Raw genomic sequence first — 14,091 nt, 5'->3', positions numbered from 1 at the left:
GACCACCGGGATCCCATACCCAACCTCACTGATAACACTTGAACACACAACTTTCGTATTTGCGTACATATCGATGTGTCATCATACAATGTGGCTTCAGCCGCACCAAACAGGTCCTGTGTGGCTCGGCTACGCCGAGGGTCTTTTACTCTCAAAATGTGCATCTTATTCACACAAATAAAACAACAGGAAATAACAAATCTAATTAGCTAGATTGCACTGATCAATTTGATGTGTGATATTTCTACATCTGTGTGCGAATGAGCCTGAATACAAAGTGCTATTATGCAGCGGTCACAGCTATTTCTCACACCAAGGACCTCATTCAGAGCCGGTCGCACAGAGCGTGCGGTCGGTCTGAATGAGGGGAGGACGTCTTGAATTTTCAAGACGTCCTCCTTTGCGGTGGTAAGGCTGTGGGTTAACAACACCCACAGCCTTACGACCGCCTAAGGTGATGGTTGCGATGGTCAAGACCATCGGGGCTTACGGTGAGACCCTAAGGTAGGGTCTCCCTTGTCGTAAGCCCCGGAGAGCTTTCGGCTCTAGTGATGTCAGTGGGGCCGCCCCCAAACGGTAGGCGTTCCCATGGGAACGCCCCCATTTGGGCTGCCACCCCCCCCGGCCCGCCTTCCAAACGGGGCGAGCTGTCAATCAACATCGACAGCTCGCCCCCTTTGGATCGAGATCCGCTACGACCGGCGCTGTCGGTCGTAGCGGGTCTCACGCATACGCACGACGGCGCCGTCGTGCGCATGCTCTATGGGGGGCCATCGACCCGGTCCGAGCGCATCGGCGCTTACGACCGGGTCTGAATGACCCCCCAAGTTCCTTTCTGCTTCATATACGACTTTGTAAGTTTAAACCTAATTCCTGTCTGGTTAAAGTCGCAGCTCATCATCTCTAATATAATTTGAGTGGTGTTTTGTTGCTTCTTTGATGCGAATAAGTTGCAAAATTGAAAGAAAAAGTTGCTATGCTACACTGCTCGGAGCGGCTCAGTCATGTCGGGCGACTTGAGCCATATGGCTTATTGGTGCTAGGTGTATGAGGACACATCTGTATGTAATTTTTACACACTACACATTCCTTCTGCCCATTGCAGACTATAATGCTACATAGCTAAAGAGGACTATAATTATGGCATTATGCGTCAGGTTCGCAGGTCCCTAAGCTTTTTTTTTTTTTTTTAAACAAAAAAACATAGAACAGTGCTGCTCAGGTCCAAGGGATCGATCTGGCATTATGAATACATGTTTTTGTCACTAAATTTTGCCCTGTGTGTATGGTCCTATATGCTTCATTCTGTTCTATACAATCTTCTTACAGTATGAATAAAAAATGACTTATCAGTGCTTTCCCCTATTTGTCAACATTATGTTTATTTATAAGGTACCGCAAACTCTGCAGCACAAAATGGTGTTATAAGTGGCAAGTCTCTTAAAGGTATGGTATGCTATAAATACAGTCAGGTGCATAAATATTGGGACATTGACAGAATTTTCATATTTTGGCCTCTATTCACCAACACAATGGCTTTGAAATGAAACAAACAAGGTGTGCTTTACCAGCAGACTTTCAGATTTAATTTGAGGGTAATTACATCCAAATCAGGTGAACGGTGTAGGAATTAGAGCGGTTTCTATATGTGCCTCCCACTTTTTAAGGGGCCAAAAGTAACGGGACTATCAACTCAAAAGCTATTTCATGGACAGGTGTGGGCTATTCCCTCGTTATTTCATTATCAATTAAGCAGGTAAAAGGTCTGGAGTTGATTCTAGGTGTGACATTTGCATTTGGAATCAGTTGCTGTCGACTCTCAATAAGGGCTGTCACTATCAGTGAAGCAAGCCATCATTAGGCTGAAAAATCAAAACAAACCCATCAGAGAGATAGCAAAAACATTAGGTGTGGCCAAATCAACTGTTTGGAACATTCTTAAAAAGAAAGAACGCATCGGAGAGCTCAGAAACATCAAAAGACCCGGAAGACCACGGAAAACAACTGTGGTGGATGACAGAAAAATTATTTCCCTGGTGAAGAAAAACCCATTCATAACAGTTGGCCAAATCAAGAACACAGGTGTATATGTGTCAAAGTCAACAATCAAGAGAAGACTTCACAAGAGTGAATATAGAGGGTTCACCACAAGATGTAAACCATTGGTGAGCCTCAAAAACAGGAAGACCAGATTAGAGTTTGCCAAACAACATCTAAAAAAGCCATTATAGTTCTGGAACAACATCCTATGGACAGATGAGACAAAAATCAACTTGTACCAGAGTGATGGGAAGAGAAGAGTATGGAGAAGGAAAGGATTTGCTCATGATCCAAAACATACCACCTCATCAATGAAGCATGGTGGTGGTAGTGTCATGGCGTGGGCATGTATGGCTGCCAATGGAACTGGTTCCCTTGTATTTATTGATGATGTGACTGTTGTTAAAAGCAGCAGAATAAATTCTGAAGTGTTTCAGGCAATATTATATGCTCATATTCAGTCAAATGCTTCAGAACTCATTGGACGGTGCTTCACAGTGCAGATGGACAATGACCCGAAGCATACTGCAAAAGCAACCAAAGAGTTTTTTAAGGCTAAAAAGTGGAATGTTATGCAATGGCCAAGTCAATCCCCTGACCTGAATCCAATTAAGCATGCATTTCACTTGATGAAGACAAAACTGAACTGAAATTGCCCCAAGAACAAGCAGGAACTGAAGACATTTGCAGTAGAGGCCTGGCAGAGCATCACCAGGGATGAAACCCAGCGTCTGGTGATGTCTATGCGTTCCAGACTTCAGGCTGTAATTGCCTGCAAAGGATTTGCAACAAAGTATTAAAAAGTGAAAGTTAGATTTAGGATTGTTTAGTTTGTCCCATTACTTTTGGCCCCTTAAAAAGTGGGAGGCACATATAGAAACCGTTGTAATTCCTACACCGTTCACCTTATTTGGATGTAATTACCCTCAAATTAAATCTGAAAGTCTGCAGTTAATGCACATCTTGTTTGTTTCATTTCAAAGCCATTGTGGTGGTGAATAGAGGCCAAAATATGAAAATTATGTCAAAGTCCCAATATTTATGCACCTGACTGTATGTATTAGCAAGGAGAATATCATCTGTAGTCTCCTATGGAATGGTGATACCTATTGCAGTCTTTCTATCACATTGCTCAAATTTAATAGCTTATTTCACCCTTAAAATCTCGATGCTACAGCGCTAAAATCTCGCTGCTGTCGGACACTTGCATATTAATACATATGGGCCATTGTCTCACAAAAACGTTTGTTTTGTTTTAGAAGATACAAAACATGATTTGTCGATACAATCTCCTTGACACAGATGCTTTGGGATATATTCTAACTTTTTTTAAACCCACACTGTTTAATTTGGCTTAACGTGGCACAAATGGTACAGCACAGCTATACTCTTGTCACCAGGTAGACAAAGCTATTTACCACACATATGTGATGCCCACCTGCAGCAGAACCAAAGAATGAAGGCAAAAGACAATATATTATCTCCATTTTGTTTTATTCAGAGAAGTAATGATCACTGCTACACAAAACCTCTTGGCAAGTGTATGTGGGCATGATGCACTTATGGACCATAATAGCTATAATTTAGCAGCTGTTCCTTCTCTGACAATATAATGTTAAGCTCTACAGTATAATTTTGGCACACTTGCTTCTGTATATTTTCAGCTGTATAGCTGTGCTAAGGTCTGTCAGTAGTTGGAAAAATGGCAATCCCAGCTTGCAGAATAATGGGTGTCCCATGCTAAGGATACTCGTGACAACTCACCACAACTCTCTCTCTACTCCTTGCCAGTCAGGGAAGGAGGTTATTCATACCAAACTGAGGGCCTGATTCAGCAAGAATCGCAAGTGCAAAAACACACGCAACTGGTTGAATATTGCGTTGTGCGCATGCGTGTACATTGCAGTGCGCGAAACAGCCACTACGCGGACCCATCGCAGAGTGATTTTGGTAATGACGGGGAAGGGGGGTTAGGCGAAACGCAGGCGTGCTAGTGCGTTTCCACGTCTTTACAGGGCTCTAGATACCGACAGGAAATTTAGCAGTTTGCGAGTGAGGTCTGACTTGCCTTAATTGTGCGAGGCTCCGATGGTACTCAATCGAAGGTTATTTGCATAATTTCACATCAGAACTGCGTACGTGCTTGCTGCCGCGATCGCATCAGCCATCCTTGCTGAATCAGGCCCTGAGTACATTTATAAAAAAAAATAAAATAAAAGGAAAAAGCCTTTCCCTATCTATCTAAAACTACCACGTGTTATCAATGGAATGGCAGCACTTTGATTACATTCTGAATTATTTTTCATTCTGCTTTTTAACAAGTAGGACTGGAAGCCCAAACCATTATAGTTCCACTGTGTATGAAATTTAACTGATGACAAATACACAGATGCAACAAGATTGGCCAATGAGGCAGAAAGACTTCTCTTAACGCTGCCAGACAGTAAAGAGGCCTATGCATTACACGAATTTTTGAACAATCCAACTAAAACCAGGAGGTTTTGGTTGCATTGTTCACAAAGTCGTGTAATGGATAGCTGGCAAGGACCAGCGATGCGCGTGCACACTGGGTCCTTGCTGACCCCGACTATCTACGGAACATGCTGGTCAACCTGACAACGCTCCTCAGGTTCCCCATGTTCCGAGATAGGAGGTCGGGATCCTGCACTGAAAGACGTTCAGTGAACGCCGATCAGTGTGAGCACCGCACCTGGTGACCTGAAGGACTGAACGCTAGACGTTCAGTCTTTCAGGTCGCCAAATGGATAGGCACCTTAACACTAGACAGGTGAGTATCACTCAGCTAGTAAATTGCTGTGGTGACTGAGTTTCCAGTGCTGCATTAAGCGGTGATACAAAATCTGTGTTGTAGCATAATAATAAACAGGGCAGGATAATCAACCCTAAAATAACTACCATACATTCCTATTTTCAAAAATAAAAATTATTTTGAAAAGCAGTGTTAACCATATAATATTTTTTATATTACATCCTTTAGTGGTATGCAGGTCCTCTCTGGTTTGCATTCTGATTACCAGTAGATTAAACATTGCATGTACAATAATAAAGAGAACAAGACAAATATTTTTGTGAATAGTATAGGAACACCAGTCCTGCATAATATACATTTATTAAGTAGTCACATTTGAAAGCAGCATACAAAAGCGACATTTGCAGACATTTTTGAGCTCCCCTATGAGAGATCCTGGAGGGGAGGTCCATGGTGCAAGTGCAGGGGATGTTGCGGCACAATACTCATCATCATAGCTACACCCCTGCTGTTCAGTGCCGCACCCCGCCTTTCATAATTTAGGTGTTCCTGTAGAGAAATAGCATTATTACCCTTGTGGATTCAGTTACATGCTTCCTTCCTAACCCACCATGGCAAGATGGAGGTTGTCAGTAGCCACATCACTCTCAACCTCTGTGCATTATTAAATGTAACAATTACTTTTCATCTAGTTGTGTGGCTCATGTACTGTGAGGCATATAGTGGGTAAAATAAGTATTGAACACACCACCATTTTTCTCAGTAAATATATTTGTAATGGGGCTATTGTAATTAAATATTCACCAAATGTCAGCAACAACCCATGCAATCCACACATGCAAATAAATCAAATCATAGATGTCCATAAATTAAGTTATGTGTAATAATGTGAAATGACACAGGGAAGAAGTATTGAACATAGGAAGAAATGGAGGTGCAAAAAGGCATGGATAGCCAAGACACCAGCTGAAAACAGTAATTATAAAGCAATCCTGCCCCTTGTCAGTGCAAATTAATATAAGATGGTTCAGTCCCAACTGATGGCCTATAAAAAGGTGTCTCATTACCAAGGTGTCACACAAGAAACATCTCATGATGTGTAATAGCAAAGAGCTCTCTCAAGACCTTCACAACCTTATTGTTGCAAAACATACTGATGGCATTGGTTACAGAAGGATTTGTACATTTCTGAATGTTTCAGTGAGCACTGTTGGGGCCATAATCCAGAAGTGGAAAGAACATAATTTCACCATAAACCGGCCATTACCAGGTGCTCCTCGCAAGATTTCTGACAGAGGAGTAAAAACAATTATCAGAAGAGTTGTCCAAGAGCCAAGGACCACTTGTGGAGAGCTTCAGAAAGACCTGGAATTAGCAGGTACAATTTTTTTCAAGGAAAACAATAATAATGTAATGAAGAAAAAGCATGTTGAAGCTCTTTTAAAGTTTGCTGCACAACATTTGGACAAGCCTGTGAAATACTGGGAGAATATAGTCTGGTCAGATGAGACCAAAATTTAACTCTTTGGATGCCATAATACACACCATGTTTGGAGGAGAAATGGCACTGCACATCACCCCAAAAACACCATTCCAACAGTGAAGTTTATAGGTGGGAACATCATGGTTTGGGGCTGTTTTTCAGCATACGGTACTGGCATACTTCATGTAATTGAATGAAGTATGAATGGAAAAATGTACAGAGACATTCTTAATAAAAATGTGCTGCCATATACCAGATGCTGAAGATGAAATGAGGGTGGACATTTCAGCAAGATAATGATCCCAAACACACAGCCAAGGACACTCTCAATTGGTTTCAGAGAAAGAAAATAAAGCTGCTAGAATGGCCCAGCCAATCACCTGACTTGAATCCAATTGAAAATCTATGGCAAAAACTAAAGATCAGAGTTTATAGAAGAGGCCCACGGAACCCTCAAGATTTGAAGACTGTTTGTGTGGAAGAATGGGCCAATACCACACCTGAGCAATGCATGCGACTAGTTTATCGATACAGGAGGCATCTTGAAGCTGTTATTACCAACAAAGGCTTCTGTACAAAGTATTAAATAAAATTTCAGTAAGCGTTTTTAATACTTTTTCCCTATGTCATTTCACATTATTACACAAAACTTAATTTATGGACATCTATGGTTTGATTTCTTTGCATGTGTGGATTGCATGGGTTGTTGCTGACATTTGGTGAAAATTTCATTACAATATCCCAATATATTTACTGAGAAAAATGTTGATGTTTTCAATACTTATTTTACCTGCTGTATATCCCACCATGCGGTCTAGGGTTTGCGGTGTCAACCCCTGGTCGGATTCACACAATCCTATTATTTTAATTTAGTAAAACATAGACTTTTATAGTGCCTCACACAGCATTTTAAGAGATGGTATTTACAATTCATATGAAGAATATAATCTGTCACATCTGTCTCTGTCAGTCTCATGTAGGCAGGGCCGTAACTAGGGTAGTGCGACCAGTGCCATGGCACAGGGCACCGCAGGGCAAGGGGCGCTGTTTGGGCCTGTACATTTTTTGTTTATTATCATTCTCACTTGTAGCTTCCTTTTTTCTTATCCCCAGCAGCTCCTGGCCTCCCCTATATCTTCCCTGGCCCTTCCCCATGAGGTCATGCCCTTTCTCGGGTGCGCATCTTATATCCCTATTTGAAAAACATGGGGGGTGGCGCCAATGCTCTTTCTGGCATGGGGCACCAAAAAGTCTAGTTACGGCTCTGCATGTAGCAGTGGTCGGCAATATGTCAGCTGTTGTATCTGTATAAAATGGTGAGTTTTGGCATTATCACTTCAGTATTCATTTGGAAAACTTCTCTATTATAAGGAATAATGTGACCTTTACTACAAATTATTATGGATATTTGAAATCCCCTTAAAATGTCCATGACCTGTATAGAAGCACTCAGTGTTTTGTAAGAGCATTATAATGTACATTATACATTATTCCATATATCAATGTATTATTAACAGTAAAATATGTGCTGTGAATGTACAAAAACCATCTCAGAAATAGTTGTAATGTTACACAATGATTGTTTTCTTTTATCAAACCATTAATTAATTCCAGGAAGTGATTAATTTCATGCCTCACTGATAATTTTACTAATGTTGCTTAATATAACTTTACTGTTATTTGTTCATGAAGCAGAATACAGGAACAGAATACAGATCTTCTGCAGCTGTAACGTTGTAAAGGGGAAGTATTTATTTTTAGGCTTTTGACTCTTGGTCAGTTAAGTAGTGTAGTCAAATAATAAGATTCTTTTGTAACAATGAAAATAGATTTACACATGTTTGAGACTTATGCATCCTTTCACTAAAAACGATATGCACTGCATCAGAATGCAACAGTTGTCGTCAGTTTTTTCTATTTGTTCATAAAGAGCATGACATAAATTGGATTAGCAGATTCTGAAATGCAAATTGTAACATAAAATAACAAATGTTTCTACTTGCCTGCAGATGTAGACTTACACACTAGATGACTCGCGAAAGATGCAATGTCGTCAACGATTTCCCTTGATCTCCCACAGCAACTCCCCTGCACTCCCAGACAAACAATATCTTTCATAAACTGTCCAATCTGACAAACGATCTGAACAACAACCTGAATTTTGTTAACGAGATTGGCAGATCTTGCCTGCCGTAGGCAAGATCTGAAGATGCGATGTTCCCCCCGAAATCTGGCAAATCGTGCAAAATATCTAGTGTGTGTGCACCTTTAGGGGGGTATTCAATTAGCCGCGGGGTTTTCTCCGTGACTAATTACCGGCAAAAAATCCAAGTTTTTTCCCCACGTCCGGACCTGATTTTGTGGTTATTCCGCGGACCTTACTTTAATTTGCACCTCCATGAGCTGCGAGGTTTAGTTCGACTGCGGGAGCTCGCGTGTGGAGTAATCCGCTAATTGAATTGCTCTGGTGCGGCAAATAGCCACAGGGTAATCCCTGTGGCTAATTGAATACCCCCCATAGGGCCTGATTCAGATCCACACGCAAATGCCATCACAGCTGCAATCTCTCATGGATCGCAATTGCGAAAATATGCTAATTACTCACTTGCCATCCAGTGCTTAAAGACACCCGCTGACAGCATCTCACTAATGCACTAAACCGGAAACATTGAACATGGCAGCCATCAGCCTTCGGAGTAAGTCTAGGCTGTCGCAGGCAGATAGTGGGTCTCCAGACATGCAGAGAATGCTCCGGCTGCAAGCAAGGACACAGTGGCTCATTTATGCACACCCAGAAAACAATGTTTAAACTCTAGCAACATGCTTGCGTTTACCTCCAACAAACGCTGACTACCTATCACAAACTTAGCAAGTGAATCCTTTAGTGCATGTGCAGTTGCTAAATCAGGCCTATAGAACCCTCCTATTACTAAAGGCAGTATTTATTTATTGAAGCCTATTTATCAAGCTCCTTTTACCTAAAAATCATGTGTAGGCTGCCACTTCTGCATCGTGGCTACTTAACAAGACGCTAAATCAGAACATATTAGAGACATCTCCTTCATTACGCTAAAGCTGGGTACACACATAGCGATGTGTACTCAGCTCGACAACACCTGCAATGGGATCCGGCAAGTGCATACACAGTTGCTGATGCCGGGTCAGACAGGAGGGAGGTACATGTCATGCTGCATTCTGCAACGGATGATGTCGCTAGCGACCAGTGGGAGCGCGCATATCATGGGTACACACTCAGGGCCGCCATCAGGGGGGGACTGCCGGTACTCGAGTCCCGGACCTGGACCCTGGCGGAACGGGAGGGGGCCTGGGCCTGCTCCTGCTGCATAGTCTACCGCACTACCCCCTTGAGTTAAAAGGGAGTGGGGCGCTGCTACCGCCTGCCGGCATGAAATGTGCACTACTTGATTAAGTAGATCTGCTCCAACCTGAGAAACCCATCCCTCCCCTTCCTTCACGATTCCCCTATTCCCCTCTTCGGTCGGCTTGTAATGGGGCGTAGCCAATATGTCAAGCCCCGCCCCCACACACCTGCGAAATGCGTCGTTCCTTAGGGGTGGGGCCTATTAATGCAAGGTGCCCGCCTCCCATTAGCAACCAGCTGGTGTGCAGAAGTGTAAGTAATAAGTATGTTTGTGTTTGTACTGTATGTGTTAGTGTGTATATATGTTTATGTAGTATGTCTATGTGTTAGTGTGTATATATGTGTATGTATTGTGTACTGTATATGTCTGTGTTAGTGTGTATATATGTGTATGTACTGTATATGTCTGTGTTAGTGTGTATATATGTGTATGTACTGTATATGTCTGTGTTAGTGTGTATATATGTGTATGTACTGTATATGTCTGTGTTAGTGGGTATATATGTATATATGGGTATTTATGTCTATGTGTTAGTGTGTATATATGTGGTTGTACTGTATATGTCTGTGTTAGTGTGTATATATGGGTATGTATGTTTATGTGTTAGTGTGTATATATGTGTATGTACTGTATATGTCTGTTAGTGTGTGTATATATATATATATGCGTGTATGTACTGTATACTGTATGTCTGTGTTAGTATGTATATATGTGTATGCACTGTATATGTCTGTTAGTGTGTATGGGTATGTATGTCTATGTGTTAGTGTGTATATATGTGTATGTACTGTATATGTCTGTGTTAGTGTGTATATATGGGTATGTATGTCTATGTGTTAAGGTGCCCACGCACATAGCGATGTGCTCACGATCAGCCGATGTGTACAATTTCCCTTGAAACGCTTCCCGGCAGCTCTGCACACAATCTGCACACGATTCGGTGTCCAATCTTCATACGATCTCTCCCGCATCCAGACTTTTTACAGTGCATCCCTTTCCTAGATTGTCAGATCTGCCCTACAGCATGGCAGATCTGACGATGCGATATATACGACGAGCGGGGACGCGCATCGAATCGTGATCATAAGTGGGACTCACGATTTGGGCATATTTTTACACGATTTGTCGTCACGATTCGTCGAAATCGGCCAACTTGTGTAAAATATCGCTATTTGTGTGGGCATCTTTAGTGTGTATATATGTATGTACTGTATATGTCTGTGTTAGTGTGTATATATGGGTATGTATGTCTGTATGTGTTAGTGTGTATATATGTGTATGTACTGTATATGTCTGTGTTAGTGTGTATATATGGGTATGTATGTCTGTATGTGTTAGTGTGTATATATGTGTATGTACTGTATATGTCTGTGTTAGTGTGTACATATGGGTATGTATGTCTATGTGTTAGTGTGTATATATGTGTATGTACTGTATATGTCTGTGTTAGTGTGTACATATGGGTATGTATGTCTGTATGTGTTAGTGTGTATATATGCATATGTATATGTCTGTATGTGTTAGTGTGTATATATGTGTATGTATATATCTGTATGTGTTAGTATGTGTTAGAGTGTATATATTTGTATGTATGTTAGTGTGTATATACTGTATGTGTATGTACGTATGTTAGCGTGGATATATGTGCATATATGTGTTATATATATAACATATACATGTGTGTTATATGCTGTATATATTATATGTGTATGTGTGTAGTGTTCACTCTAGCTCTGGCGGCAGGCAGGACATCGGAGCTAGAGAGGGCAACTTTGTGTGAAAAGGGGGTGTGGCTGTAAAAGGGGCATGTCTATAAGACGCGTCCCCTTCGTCATGCTTGGGGGCGTGCCCGGCACTTACGGACACGCCGGGCAGCCCCCAAGTGCTGCAGACAGGTAGAATAGATGCCGGGCGCATGCGCCCGGCGTCTATTCTCCGGCGGTGACCGGGTCACCACACATTTCTCCACCCGCGGGACGCAGTGTAGACGGCATCCGCAGGCTGTGAGGGCAGGGTGCTTTTTACCCTCCTTCTGGAGGTCAGGGTGCTTTTTGCCCTCCAGAAGGAGGGCAGGGCGCCGCGCCCCGCTAAAACAACCTAGCGGGAATGCTATGTGTGTGTTTAACAAAACACACACACACATAAAATATATATATATATATATATTTTATTAGAAACCCCCCCTCCCGCTCAGAAAATCCTGCGTTTGCCCCTGCACTTGTTCAATACATTTTTTCTCCTTTGGAGTTGGGGGGCATGCCTTCACGCCACTGGAAGGGAGAGGTCAGATGAGCCGCAGCGTGTGAGGAGCAGCGCCAGCAAGACCTGGGGGAGAAGAAGCCAGAAGGAAGAAGCACAAGGTGATAAGGTAAGTCATAATTAATTAGACTTAGCAGTAGTGGTAGGGGGTGCCCTGCCTATTTTGTCAGTCCTGGGCCCCACAATTTCTGATGGCAGCCCTTTACACAGTATATGATGTACCCGATATGTCGCTCCAGTCCACAGGATCGGACGACACATCGTCTAGTGTGTACCCAGCATGGGACAAATTGCAGTCACCATTATTGCTAATAGAGACTGAGGTATGGCTCTATTTATCAAGCTTCGAAAAATGAAGACTGCATTTCATGGAGATTGGCAATGCTAACATACTATAAGTAAACTTTTATGTTTCTATGGAGCACATTTATCATTTGCAAACTGCACTCCTTCCAATACCTTGGGGACACTTCATATTTGTGGGTATTTCCTGAAAACGGGTGTTTTTGGGGGATATTTCACAAACAGACTTTAATAAAATAGGCCCAATATTTTTAAACCCTTTTACTAAAATATTGGTTTAGCTGTGCATCCAAGCTATGGGCCTGATTCAGCAAGGATCGTAATTGCAAAGCTGCACGCAGGCTATAGATACAGTATATGATGTATGCACTCAGACAGCTTTGCAATTGTGATCCTTGCAAATACGGTAATGCAGCAGAAGGCATCACGCCCCCTGTGCATTACTTATCCGAGCTGCATTGTCCAACGCAGCATCGGATAATCTGCGTAACATCAGCCGGCTGCGGTCACCCATAGGGTCCCGCAGCCGGCCGCTGCAGTTGAGAGGAAGAGGCCAGGAAATCTCCATCAGCCAACGGAGATCCTGGCCTCTTCCCTCTCCTTCAACGGCTGCAACAAGCCTCCGTTTCAGGAAACTGAGGCCATCACCACCCCCTCCCCGCCCAAAAACAGCAGCAGACTGTCAATCACTGACAGTTTGCTGCCAGTCTGCGAGCGGGATCACATACCCATTCTGCACATGCACACATCGGGAATCTGCGTTCAGCAGTGCACTGCTGAATCAGGCCCTATGTTCACTATCAGGTGGACACAGTCACACAAAGGTGGGAGAGAACTAGAAACATAAAGCCAGTGTATACGTACCCTTAGACACTGGTCTACTGCTATTTATTCCTAGCTAAAACAGATCACTGATTTGTGCTTATTGTGATCTAATGAAGTCTACTTTCTGACATTGTAGTGAATTAGATGCCATGTACACTCATGCAGGGTATTCACCGTGGCTAATTGATTGCTCCGCATGGGGAAATACTATCTAATTAAGTAGCATTTTCCCCGCGTGGTAAACCAGAGGTCTTAAAGTGTGGAAACAATGGGTTTTCCTTGTGTGTTAAACCCCAAAGGGTGCCTTTCCTCACTGACTTTTCCTCGCATTCTCCTGAAGCTGCAAGGAAAAGTACACCTCTGTGGTTTAACACGTGGGGTAAACCCGCTAATTGAATTGGATGGTGCAAATAATTAGCTCTGGGGTAAACCCGTGGCTAATTGGATTCCCCCTTAGGGTTCTATTTATCATTAGTTGTACAGTGGGCGCATTCTGTATCGTTGCATATTGCAGCAATACAAAATGCACTTGCCTCGCTTTTTACCTATCTGGGAAACCTCCTGGAACCCCCAGCAAAATATCCCTACTCCTAAGCGGAGGTTTTCTCCCTGTCACCGGCAGTCTAATGCTGCCAGAAAATAGTTCCCATAATATGCTAGCTGCCAGTCAAGCACATAAAGATCATCCAGTGGGGATCCAGTGAAGTCTCTCTGGTTTCACTGGTTCCCCATTGCAAGGTATTACTATGCATTTTGTCACTTGATAAATAGACTCAAGCCGCCTTCCACATAGAGATCTATGGGTACAGCCTTAAACAGCGCAAAACAGGTCATCACCAAAAAAATAGCTGATTTCGCCAGTGTACACCGCTTGTTAGATTGAAAGAAACATGGATAAGCCCTTTCTATAGCGAAAACACTGCAACAAGGACATTTCACAACTCTATGAATAGACCATGTGGCCACAAAATGCATAGTCATCCTTGCCTGAGACTGTGCAGCTTCTCCTACATCTCCTCCGTATCACA

General features: G+C 42.6%; 1 protein-coding gene across 1 annotated transcript in view; it reads right to left on the bottom strand.

Annotated features, from left to right (window-relative positions):
- The window catches only part of MOB1B (MOB kinase activator 1B), a 75,744-nt gene that overhangs the window by 27,195 nt on the left and 34,458 nt on the right, over positions 1-14,091 (bottom strand). The gene's annotated exons all lie outside the window — the stretch shown is intronic.

Source organism: Taudactylus pleione, unplaced genomic scaffold (genome assembly GCF_031769625.1).
Source record: "Taudactylus pleione unplaced genomic scaffold, aTauple2 ptg000454l, whole genome shotgun sequence".
Taxonomy (NCBI): Eukaryota; Metazoa; Chordata; class Amphibia; order Anura; family Myobatrachidae; genus Taudactylus; species Taudactylus pleione.
The sequence above is the reverse complement of the archived record's forward strand: the minus strand, read 5'-3'. Positions and strand labels throughout refer to the sequence as shown.